An 11525-nucleotide genomic window follows, 5' to 3' on the forward strand; every position below is an offset into this window, starting at 1 on the left:
GGGCACCAGGAGAGCACAGCCCACTGCTGGCCCCAGGGGAGGGCTGGTGGTTAAGACAACTTCTCATGAACCCCCACTGGCCCAGGGAATACCCCAGAAGGAAGCCCCCGCTGTGTCCCCCCCGAGGTTTGTGCTCACAGGCACAGACCTTCACACCCTCCCCAGATGCCTCTGGAGGGTTTGTTGATCCCTTTCAACCTGCTCCAGCCTAACAGAGCCCCCCCAGGCCCTGCTCTGTGCCCCAACGGCCGTCTACACATGTGCTGAGCTGTGCCGGTCTCATGGGACTCGGACGGCAGCAGGACACAATTGTCACTTGGACACGTGCCTGAAGTGGGGGTGCACAGGCAGAGGGGGGGGAAGGACATCTCCCCCGCATCCCTGGCAGCGTGCAGGGGACGTGGAGAAACATCTGTCTCCTCTCCTACAGATGTTTTCAATGGGACAGTTTGTACCTTCCAGTGAAGCCAGATGCTGGACGTGGCCTCGTCCGGTGGCCCAAACCCCCTGGCTCTGCACCGCTGGGAGCCGGGGGGGCCACGGTGGCTCCCCCCATTTCTCCCTGCACCCGTTACCTGTCCCTGCCAGGCTGTTGTTACCAGCCAGACCCAGCCACGCAGAGGAGTCCCCATCCTGGGGGACATCGCTCCCGACTCGGGAGGACCCTGACCATGGGGCAGTTGAACCAGGAGCACCCGCTGGGCATCACCCCCCCAGCGGCTCCAGAGGGGTCCTGGGGGCTCATTTACCACTGACTGGTGCCGGGAGAGGACCCCCAGTCCCATCCGAGCATCCCGGTGCGGGTCCATCCCCCGGCGCTCGCCGATGCCTGCGCGGCGCGGCTCGACGGCGGGGACAAGCTGGCACACGCCTGGGCTGGGGAGTGGAGATCCGGATTCCTGGGCTCCAGCCTCACCTGCGCCGGAGCCGAAACCGGGGGGGTTGGGGTGCTCCAGGGCAAAGGTGCGGGGTCCTGGCCCCCCCAGCCCTCCCGGCAGGTCCAGCCCCGGTGCTGGCCTCCCCCCCACGGCTGAGCCACCCCACGGCGATGGACCCTGCTCGGATGCTCTCCTTGAACTCTCCGAGTGTGCCGAGGGGAAGGGATCACTCGGGACAGGAGAACTGGAGGACACGGTGACACGGGGGGCTTCCTTGGGGCATGGGATGGGGTGGCACCACGGGCCATAATGGCAGGCAGGGACAGGGGTAATGGCCCCTTCCCAATGGGAAATGGGGTTTGTAGCCTGTGGGAAGCGGGGCCCCCCCAGCCCAGAGCCCCCGGCACGGCCGCAGTGCTGGCTGGGGAGGGCGGTGGCTTTCTGCAGCGTCAGGCGAATCCTCCCGGCCCAAACCCCAACATTCACAGAGCTTAATCCCTCGGCGGGCAGGTCCCCACCCGGGACGGGGCGCTGGGCTGCGGGGGACGGTCCCACCCCGCAGGGAGGGGACTGAGGTTATGAAATTTGTGAATGGGGAGTGTCCGGGGGGCTGGAGCAGAGGGACCCACGGGGCGCGGGGCACTCGCTGCGGGCAGCGCAGGCAGGTGGGGGGCTGCGGCGCAGGCAGGGGCGACCACGCACACCCCGAGAACCCCGAGCACCCCGAGAACCCCGAGCACCCCAAGAACCCCGAGCACCCCACGCCAGCACCAAACCATCGCCTCCCCGCGCCGACGGACCACGCCGACCAGAGGGAAGAGGCACCGGTGATGTCCCAACCTCTGTTTCAGCGCATTCCCCGCCTGGCTCGCTTTGGGCACTTCTATATCCTAAAGCTTTAAGGGCAGGGGGGGACGTCTCCAGAGGCCACTCTCGTCTCCTTATCACTTTTCCAGCCCAGCTTCTTGACTGTAACTGTTGGACGGAGAACTGATAAGGGTATGCGAGTGGCACGAGCGGCTGTCCCCAGCTGTCCCCCGGCTGTCCCCACACGGGCCGGGATGCTGCTGGCTCTACTGCAGATGGTGGCTTTAAGTAAAACCAGCTGCAAAGCAAACTCAAGGGTTAAAGAAATATATATATGTATATTCTTTTTTTTTTCACTAAGAGCTGGCAGGTTCTGTCATTCCTGACTTTTTCTCTTTCAGCATCTGCAACAGGTCTCCCAGAGGAAAATTTGGGTTTTTTTTCCAAAAAGGTCTCGAAATACTGTTTGTATGGAGACGTTCCCGTCTGTCTGTGTTTCAGTGGAGCTGGCTTCAGATTCTTTGGAATCGGCATAAAGAGCAATTACACAAGTAAGAAGTAAGTGCTGTGTCAGGGTGAAACCCCTCTGCTGTATGTATGTCCGGAATCGTTCACGTTGAAAGTTATTTATTCCAAATGTTTGTTTTGAAGGTGGGAGCTCGCACGGCAGCTGGAGCTGCAGCTGGTGAGAGGGGCTGCGGGGCCAGGAGAGCAAATACCCCCAGAGTCGGAGGAGCAAAGCCAGAATTTAGGGAAGCAAAGTCAACCTGAGGTAAGGGGGTATGTGCCCGTGTCCCCTCCGAGCCGGCGGCGCTGGGGGTCCCACAGGGGCTGCCCCCGTCACACAAACTGGGAGTTGCTTCACATTTCCAGCCTCTTTTTTTCCCCAGTTTTCCAGCTCTCCCACTCCATCAGATCTTCCCTCTCTGCCCTGAGACCCTTTGCCAGAGTGGGGCCGGGGAAGGGCTGTGCCGTGATGCCCGTGCCACAACGGCATCCCCAGGGCTTGCCCCACGGCTACAGGGCCAGTGGAGAGGAAGGAGCTGGCACTGGGGGGAGGTTTCTTTGCCGGGGGGAGACCACCGGCCGCGCAGCCCCCACCCCAGTGCTGCCCTGGCCGCCCACCACACAGACCAGTGCGGTCCTATGGGGGTCCCAGAGACATGGCCACCCCCCTGTGACCAGGACGTGGGGAAGGGACAATGCCAGCGCAGTCAGCCCCCCCCCCCCGGCCGCGCAGCCCCCACCCCAGTGCTGCCCTGGCCGCCCACCACACAGACCAGTGCGGTCCTATGGGGGTCCCAGAGACATGGCCACCCCCCTGTGACCAGGACGTGGGGAAGGGACAATGCCAGCGCAGTCAGCCCCCCCCCAACTCCCTGCAAGCCCCTCCACTTGAGACAGGCTCAAGGAGGGGGTCCCAGAGCTGCCCCGGGGTGGGTGCCCCAAATCCCCTCAGTTTCCAGGCACAGGCGACGGGGCAGGGACCAACACGGACAAGGCAGCTCCAAGTCTGGCCTGGGGAGGGGATGTGTCCCCCCAGACCCGAGGGCTGATGAATTCCCCACACCTTCCCCCTGCCTCAGCCTGGGTCCGATCCTGACCCCTTAGACCTGGCCCAGCACCACTGGGGAGGTGGGATTGCCCCCCCCCAGGCTCATTCTATTGTGGCCAGAAGGGCCAACAGCTCCTGCACCCCCTGTTCCGCTGGGGGAGGTGGGATTGCCCCCCCCCAGGCTCATTCTCTTGTGGCCAGAAGGGCCAACAGCTCCTGCACCCCCTGTTTGGGGAGCCCCATCCAGCCTCCCCGATGCTCTCCCCCCATCGCCAGCAGCACAACAGCAGCCCCCACCGCAGCCGGGGGGGACGGGGCTTGTGCTCCTGTGACTCTTCCAGCAAAAAACGGTGTCCCCTTGGAGCAGGGAGGGAAGCACCAACACCTGGGGCAGGCTCCGTCCCAAAGCTCTCGGCTTTGCCTGCCAGAGGAAAGCCTTGGGGTGCACCCCCCGACCCCCCGACTCAGAACCCAGTCACATGGGGGAGGGATGGAACCCCCCCACCCCACAGCTCTGCAGAGCAGGGGAGAGGTTTGGGGGGGGTGGCAGTGAGCAGAGAGCCTGAGCAGGCTGGCACCAGAGGGCACAGAGCACCCAGGGGTCCCAGGATGTCCCCTCAGCCCACCCACCCACCGGGGAGCAGTGGGGGCTGCTCTGCAAACAACCCTTCCAGCCCCACAGCCAGGCAGGGCTGCTACCCTCACCCAGGGAGGTGGGAAGGTGGAGGTGAACCCCGAAAATGAAGTGTGGGGAGAGGAGGGTCCTCCTTAGCTTCCCCCCATGAGCCGGTCCCAGGGATCAGGCCCGGGGGGCTCCCACATCCCTCGGCTGTGACTCTGTGGCCGCAGTGCCAGGGTTTTCCCGGGGAAGCAGGAGCAGCTCGGGGCGACCCCAAAGCTGCTGGGGGGGCCACAAAGATGCTCTGGGGGCAAGTGTCTGCATTCCCACGGCCGCTTCTGCATGAGGGGTTCAGCGGCGGGACGGGGCCTCGTCTGATCCCTCTGCAAACAGAGCCGATTGTCGCTGTGCATTTGGATTTCACCCCTGGCAGGTGGTGTGATGAGCCATGAAAAGTGGGCTTAGGGCTGGCTGGAAAAGTACTGAGGCAGCTGAATTCCCCACACCAGCCCCCCCCCAGCCCCGGCCACGGGGAGCTGAGATGGGGGAGCCGCGGCCGGGGGGTGTCGGGGCAGGGGGAGGGCGATGGCTGAGCCAGCACCGGCACCGCTGCCGGGCAGCCGCTTCCCTCCCAGGGCACGTAGCCCTTATATTAAATCCATAAATAGGAAATTCCACTTCTTCGGAAAAAAAAACACAATCCGGATATTTCATAAGTGTCCCAGCGCACATGAAAGCCGAATCAGGAAATTTCACTCAGCGGAGATATTAAAATTGCCCCAGACCTTCAGCCGGCCGCGGCAGAGCCCCCGCTCTGTGCACCCGGGGCCCGGCACAGCACGAGGGGTGGCAGCGGGACACGGGGGGCGGCGGCGGGACACGAGGGGCACTGGTCCTTGGCTGCATTTTCTCCACCATAGGTGACCCCAGGCTGGGCAGAGCCAGGGCTGCAGGTCTGGGACAGCCCCCACGAGAAGGCATCACTGCCCACCCATGGCATTCCCGGCTGCAAAAGTGAGACCCCCCTCCTCTGCAGCCCCTTGCCGAGCATCCCATGGCACTGCCCCCCCCCAAAATGCCCTGCCCACACCAGAGATGTGGCTGCACAACTGCTGCCCGTCTGAGCCCCTGTCACGGAGGGACTGGGCTGCGAGGGCAGCAACCACAGTGGCCAAGAGGCTTTTCCCGACGGAGCCGCAGGCAACAGAGCGGGATAGGGGTGTTCCGGGACGATGGGGCAGGCAGAGGGGATGTGGGGAGGGAGCATCAGCCGGTGCCATGGAACATGCTGCCGTAGGAGGTGCAGGTGGTGGGTGCCGGCAGGAGAGCCCCGCGCTGCCAACGGCCACTGCACAACACCTCACACTGCCCCACACCAGCCCCACATCTTCCCAGTGCCAAGAGGCCAAGGACCCCCTCCCCTTGCAAGACCCCACCGGCCTGGGGAGGGCTGGGATGGGGCTGTCCTTGAAGGAAGAGGACAAGCAACAGCCACGCAGCCACCAGCCCCACGGCCACAGCCAGAGCACGAGGTGATGGTCACAGGGGGACTCTGTGGGCACCCCATCCCTCCAACATGTGCTAGGACGGGCTCCCGTGGCTTCACCCAGGCCGTGGGGAGATGCCACCCCCAGGGACCGATGACTGGTGGCCGTGGGGCTGGGCACGGAGGTCGGGCTGCAGCTGCCCAGGGCTGTGGCTGCTCCCGGGTGACCCGAGCCACCCTGCCCTGCCAGCCGTGCTGCCCACCCTCCCTGCCCACCCCAGCCCCGCGGCTCCCACAGCCCCTCCTGGCACCCACCGGTGCTGGGTACGGCACCGGGAGCAGCGCGCCGAGGAGGGAGGACAGGGCTGGGAGCAGCCACCTCCCCACTGGCAGCGTCACCCCTCGCTCTGCCAGGGAAAGAGCCGCCCCCACAGGCACCGCGCCGAGGTAATTGCAGGTTATTACACCGCTCTGTTGTTAAATACGGATCACTTCTCTTCCGACAAGCATTCTGTGTAATGCAAACTAAATCATCTCCCTCCTCCACACCGCACCTCTCCTCACCTGCCAGCAGCCCTGGCGTGTCACAGGGGCGGCAGAGGATGGGATGCGCATGGTGTCACAGGGGTGGCAGAGGATGCCACGTGTGCTGGACACTTCCCAGACACCTCAAACCACAGATGTATCTTCCATACCCAAGTACCTTTGTCCATAGGATCCACCGGAGAGTCTCTCTCAGGCAGGGGAACGCTGTGCCTCTCCCACCACCTATTTCCCTTGGGGAATCCACCCTGCCACCTCTCCAAAGCCTTTCCTGCCACGCTGCCCCAGCAAGGGCACTGTGTTACTGCCTCCTCGCAGAATCCCTGCTGGTTCCCGTTTGGGGGTTGCCCTGAGAAGGGCAGAGATCAGGTGCTGCAGCAGAACCACCCACCCCCAGGTGCTGCTCATGTCCCTGCTGCCAGGTGTCTCGTTACAGCTGCCCTGGTAATCCTTTCATTTACGCAATTTTAAGGAAAAAAAAAAAAAACCAAACAAAAAGGGAGTTAATCAAGTGCTGTGTTTAAGGGCTGTGGTTTGACCCCTGTCCCACCACACCTGCCCATGAACTAAAGCATCAACCCCAACCCGCCGACCCTCCAGTTGCCCTTGGCCAGAGAACCCTGACAATGAATGTTTCATCGGGCAGGGTTGGTATGAGGCCAAAACAAGATTACTTTCTATATAAACGAGCTTAAATCAAGATGTTTTTTAGATGAAACCCTCTTTGCCGTGACAGCTCTCAGCACGGCATGCGTAAGGGGGAGTGCCAGGGCGGCAGGGCCGGTATTTACCCAACCCACCTGGAGCACAAAAAATGTCTGGAATGGGAATTCGGCCGGGGACAGTAAGGAGACGTGGCCGCCAGCTCTCAGTCCCCACAGAGCAGAGAGCACGAGCGTCGGACACGCGTGTCCTGCCTGGTCCCAGCAGCCACTGCTCTGGGAAACAGGAAAATGGTCTGGGGGAGAAAATCCCCCTGTATTTTGGGGTTGCTGTAACAATAAGTTAAAATTAGCTTCTTAACCCTTTGGTGGGACAAGGTTCCTGGGTGAGGAGCACAGAGCCCTGGTGTCGCCAGGCAGAGCAGCACCCCCAGACCCTCAGGTCCCACTGGTGTTCCCAGAGGAGAGCCAAGGTGGGGGAGATTTGGTCTCCATCCAGCCCCCCCACCCCCTCAGCTCAGGTCGGGGGTCTCCTTGGTTCTCCTTAGAAAGCACTTCCCTGTGCATGGGGATATCCCACCCTGGGGTCTGCAGCCCCTGCTCTCGCTGCTCCCTGTGCTGGGGAGGATCCTCACGGGGGAGAAGTGAAGCACAGCCCCAGGAGCACCGCAGCGACACCTCCAGAGAAAAACCAGATTCTAAAATCGAACCAGCAAAACGAGAGGATGGAATATTTTTGCAGAGATTTCATTGCCATGAGCATTTATAGAATGTGGTTTAATAACATTAAATAAACTAAAAAAAAGAGCTCCGGGTGAGAAGTGCCACCTGCGTCTCCCTGTTCCCATCAAACGTCAGAGCACACGGGGAAGGACGGCCCCCCCTGCGCCCCGGGGACTGCACGCACCCCGCGGGGACCGGAGCTCGGGGTCCCATCCAGCAGGGACCAGAAACAGCGCAAAAGCCCCCAAAAGACTCACAAAACCCTGTGGAGTTTATTGCCAGCTCCCCCCCTGGGCAGGTCCTGACCCCCCGGACACCCATGTGCCTTGCCAGGGTGACCCCCCCCACGGCCACTCGGGGGTCTCGGGGGTGACGGGGGGCTCGTGGCCCTGCCTGACACAAGCAGAACGGGAGCGAAAGGTGGAGCTGGGGGGGCTCAGCTCCGGGGGGTGCTGGCATCACCAGCCCCGTCCCTTCCCCTGCTCCCCTTCGCACCCCCAGCTTCACCTCGGCCTTTCCAGCCCCCGTCCTCACACCAGGTAGCATTTTTCTCCCGTCCCAGGCGCTGCCTGCGCTCCCCTTCATTGGCCAATAACGGCTCCAAATGGGATTGTGGCTCCTCCCGCCGGGCTGGGACCTCGGGAACCAGCGGCTCCCCAGGCTCCCGTGTGAAGCTGCTCTCCATCCCAGGCTCCTCTCCCAGCTCTGGCCCCGGCCTTGCCCACCTACCCCCAAACCCCACTGCAGAGACCTGCCCCAGACCCAGGAGACCCCAGGGGGAGGTGAGGGAGGTGGGGAATGACTTTGGGGAGCGGGCAGCATCACGGTGACAGCCCATGGCTTCAGAAGGACACGGAGCACCGTCCATCGGGGTGAGAAGGGGCAGCACCACCTCACTCACCTGCAGGACCACTGTCCTCATCTTCCTCTCCCTCCACCACCTCTCTCCCCCCCTGGGGGCTGGGGGTGCCCAGCCTGGCCCCGAGGGCATTTCCCACCTCTCAGCCCAAAGCCCTGCTCTGCAGACCCTCCAGAGCGCAGCCGACACGGAGCAGACTGACACGGGGAGGTGCGGGAATGGACAGGGTAGAAAGGGAAAATACAGGATGAAAAAGTGCAAGGAGAGGGATGCGTTGCCAAGGCAACCACCGACTGTGGGGAATAGAGAGGGGGAAGCGGGGGAGGTGGCCCCCTGGGGCTGGGGGTGGCCCAGGGGAGTGGGGTGAGGGGCTGCAGCGTGTCCAGGGCTCACCGGAGCGAAGGCAGGTCCCCAGCACACGGCTCCGTGCGGACGGGAGCCAGCTTGGAAATGTCTTTCCAGCCGCTTTCAAAATATATTTACACCCCACAGTGGGGCCAGAAAGCCCAGGGGCGAGGAGAGGATGGGGACGGGCTGCCCCCAGCCCCTCTGCCCCTGGGGCAGCTCCTGTCCCCGCTCCGAGCGAGGGAGGAGGACTCTGGTCACAGCAGCATCCCCTGAGCCCATCAGCCCGCGTCCCGCCTGGTCCCGCAGCCCGGCTCCCGAGTGGTCAGGATCCGAGGGATGGAAATGGCAGTTGTCTGAGGGCCAGCACATCGAGTTAATTGTGAAAAATGTCAACCGGTAATTAGGAAATGAGAAGCACTCGCTGTTCAGTGACACATAGCAGTGGCATTTCTATTTTCAGACCTTAACACAAGAGTCAAAGTCTAATTAATGCACCACACTGTGGAGCAGGGGATGGAGACTGACCCAGATCTCACCCATCTCCAAACAATTCCCGCTTACAGAAGGATTTTAAACTTTGCTCCTGCTTCAGACACAGATCAGAAGGAGAGAGGCAGCGAAGCCCTGGGCAGGGCAGAGCTGGCGTTGGATGGGGGCTCGCTCCCGGGCTCCTTCTCGCTCTGCAGGTGCTGTTTGGGGCTTTGTTTGCAATTGGAAAATGAATTAATGCCAGACCCATCCTGCCAGGGAGGTGCTGGCGAAGGGGAACAAGTGGGTTTCCCTGTGTGGTCCCTGTCTCTGCAGCAGGGAGTGATGCCGGGGAGCTGCTGGCCCCTCACGGCACGCGGAGGAGACCACCAACGCCCCCGTGCAGAGGATGCTGCATCCAGTTGCCCAGCTCTGGTCCCAGTGAGCATCACGGAGCTGGGACACCAACGGGATGGCCACAGCCCACGGAGGGTCCCCAGGCATGGGGAGTCCTGAGAAGCAGCACAGCCCGCCCTCCCCGGGGACAGCCCTGTCTCTGTCACCACAGCAGCACCCTGGGATGTCAGCAAAGCCCCCGTTCTCCTGTGCCCCCCTCCACAAACCACTGGGGGTGACCAACAGCCCCTTCAACCTGCCCCAAACCTGGGGTGAGCCCAAGCTGTCTTTAGTGTAGCTGGAGATCCTCGTCTCTGACACTCACGGTTGAGCCCGTAAACCCCCCTGAGGTCCCTCAGGCCTGAAAATCCCTGCTCCCCAGGGCCTCCTGTGGGATTTTGGCACTGGGAGAACCTGGTGGATGTGGGGCTGAGGGGGCAGGCAGGGGCTCTGCACTGCCACAGTCTGCACTGCCCCGTTCAGCATCCCGAGCCCCCCCTCCTGCTCCCCCCGGCCACCCTGGAGCATCCCTGGCACCGACAGCAGCGCCCGGGGGCACGGGGAGCCCTGCTCCTTGGGTGAAACATCCCTCCCCCCCCCAAAACACCGCATCCCGGGAGCTGGGCTCCGAAAAAGCCGCTGCACTATTTTTACCCCGCGGTTGCCATAGCGACGCGGGACCCGCTGGCGGTGATGCAGCCTCTTTCGGCAGCGCTGCAGCATCACCCGCTGCATCCCAGCTCCAGCCACGCACGGGGCAGGAGGCCGCTATTTTGGGCAGAGACCCACCTTAGCAGGACATAACCTGTCCCCAGAGGACAGGGGGCCTGGGGACACTGCGGGGTCCAGCAGAGAGAGGGAGATGGGGATGAGGGGAGGGGGGTGGCAGCATTTCAGCACCCCAGGAGCCTGCCCCTGCAGCCCCTCGCACTGCCCACCCCATCCAGCCCCGCTGCTCTCTGTCCCCAGGGCAGGAGGAGGCTTAGACCGGGGCTGCTGTTAAAAGCAAGAAGGGTTTAAAAGCAAGTTGAGGTTCTCTGACGCGGGATGTGTCAGGAAGGGTTTGGGGAGTTCCCAGAGCCGGAGATGAGAGAGCACGGGCACAGGATGGATCCCTCTGCGGGGCTGTGCCCAGCCCTGCCATCCCTCAGCGCTGGGAAACGACGGGGCAGCAGCTCTTGAAAGGTGTGAGAAGGGCTCGGGTACAGCCCTGCTGGAGCAGGATTGGGGTGCAGGTCCCCCCGGGCACCCCCTCCAGCCCTGGAGAGCTTTGCCAGCTCCTCTGCCAAGGGGCGATGCCGGGAGCAAACAGCCATCAGCTCCATCGGTCTCGGTGCCCCCACATTGAGGGCAAATGGCTGCCCCCCAGCCCGGCAGGGGTCCGGCTGTGCCCGGGCAGTGTCCCTGTGCCCAGGCTGGGCTCCCCTGGCACCGCAGCCACCTCGGCCCTCTGGCCAAAGCCGGGGCACACGGAGCCGGCCATACGCAGCACAACATGGGCACAGGGGGTGTCAGGGACAGGGCTGTCACCAACAGAGGCCATCGTGGATATTAGCTCATTAATCTCCATCACTCCCTGGGGGCTGGCACTTACTTCCTTAATTTTTCCAGCCAGAGAAATGAGGGTGGAAGTTAAAGCAGATGCAAACCTGGACTGGGCTCTGGCCCTGCAGGAAAACATCCCGATGCTGCGGGAACGGCCAGTCCCCCCATCCATGAGACCCCCCCAAAGGAGCACAGCTGGGTCTGGACATGGCAGGGACCTCCTGGCTCCCCCCGGAGAGTGCAGACAGGGCTGAGGGCCTGACCCTGACCTTTATGAGCTTGTCATTAGTCCTAATTAACACCACATACCTGTAGCATCCCCCCAGAGCAGCACAAGCCCCCTTTGGGGCTGAAGCACAGGCTGCTGCGAGTTATGGGCATGTTGAAGGGCTGGAACCCCCAGCTGCCTTGTGGGGGGCATGCAGACCCCCTCTGTACCCTCCTGTGCCCCATGGCAGGTCAGGAGACAGGGGTCATGCCCCCACCAGGGCACAGGGCAGCAGAGCTGGCAGTCCCCCCCAAAACACCAGCGCCAACAGCCCCCCCCCTCGGTACCTGGTCCCATCCCTGCAGGGAAGCGTGTTTATAAAAAGCAGCGGTGCCTGGATGAGCTGGCAGAAATCGCCACCCGCAGCC

This window comes from Calidris pugnax, unplaced genomic scaffold, assembly GCF_001431845.1.
Source record: "Calidris pugnax isolate Ruff unplaced genomic scaffold, ASM143184v1 scaffold187, whole genome shotgun sequence".
Classification (NCBI taxonomy): domain Eukaryota; kingdom Metazoa; phylum Chordata; class Aves; order Charadriiformes; family Scolopacidae; genus Calidris; species Calidris pugnax.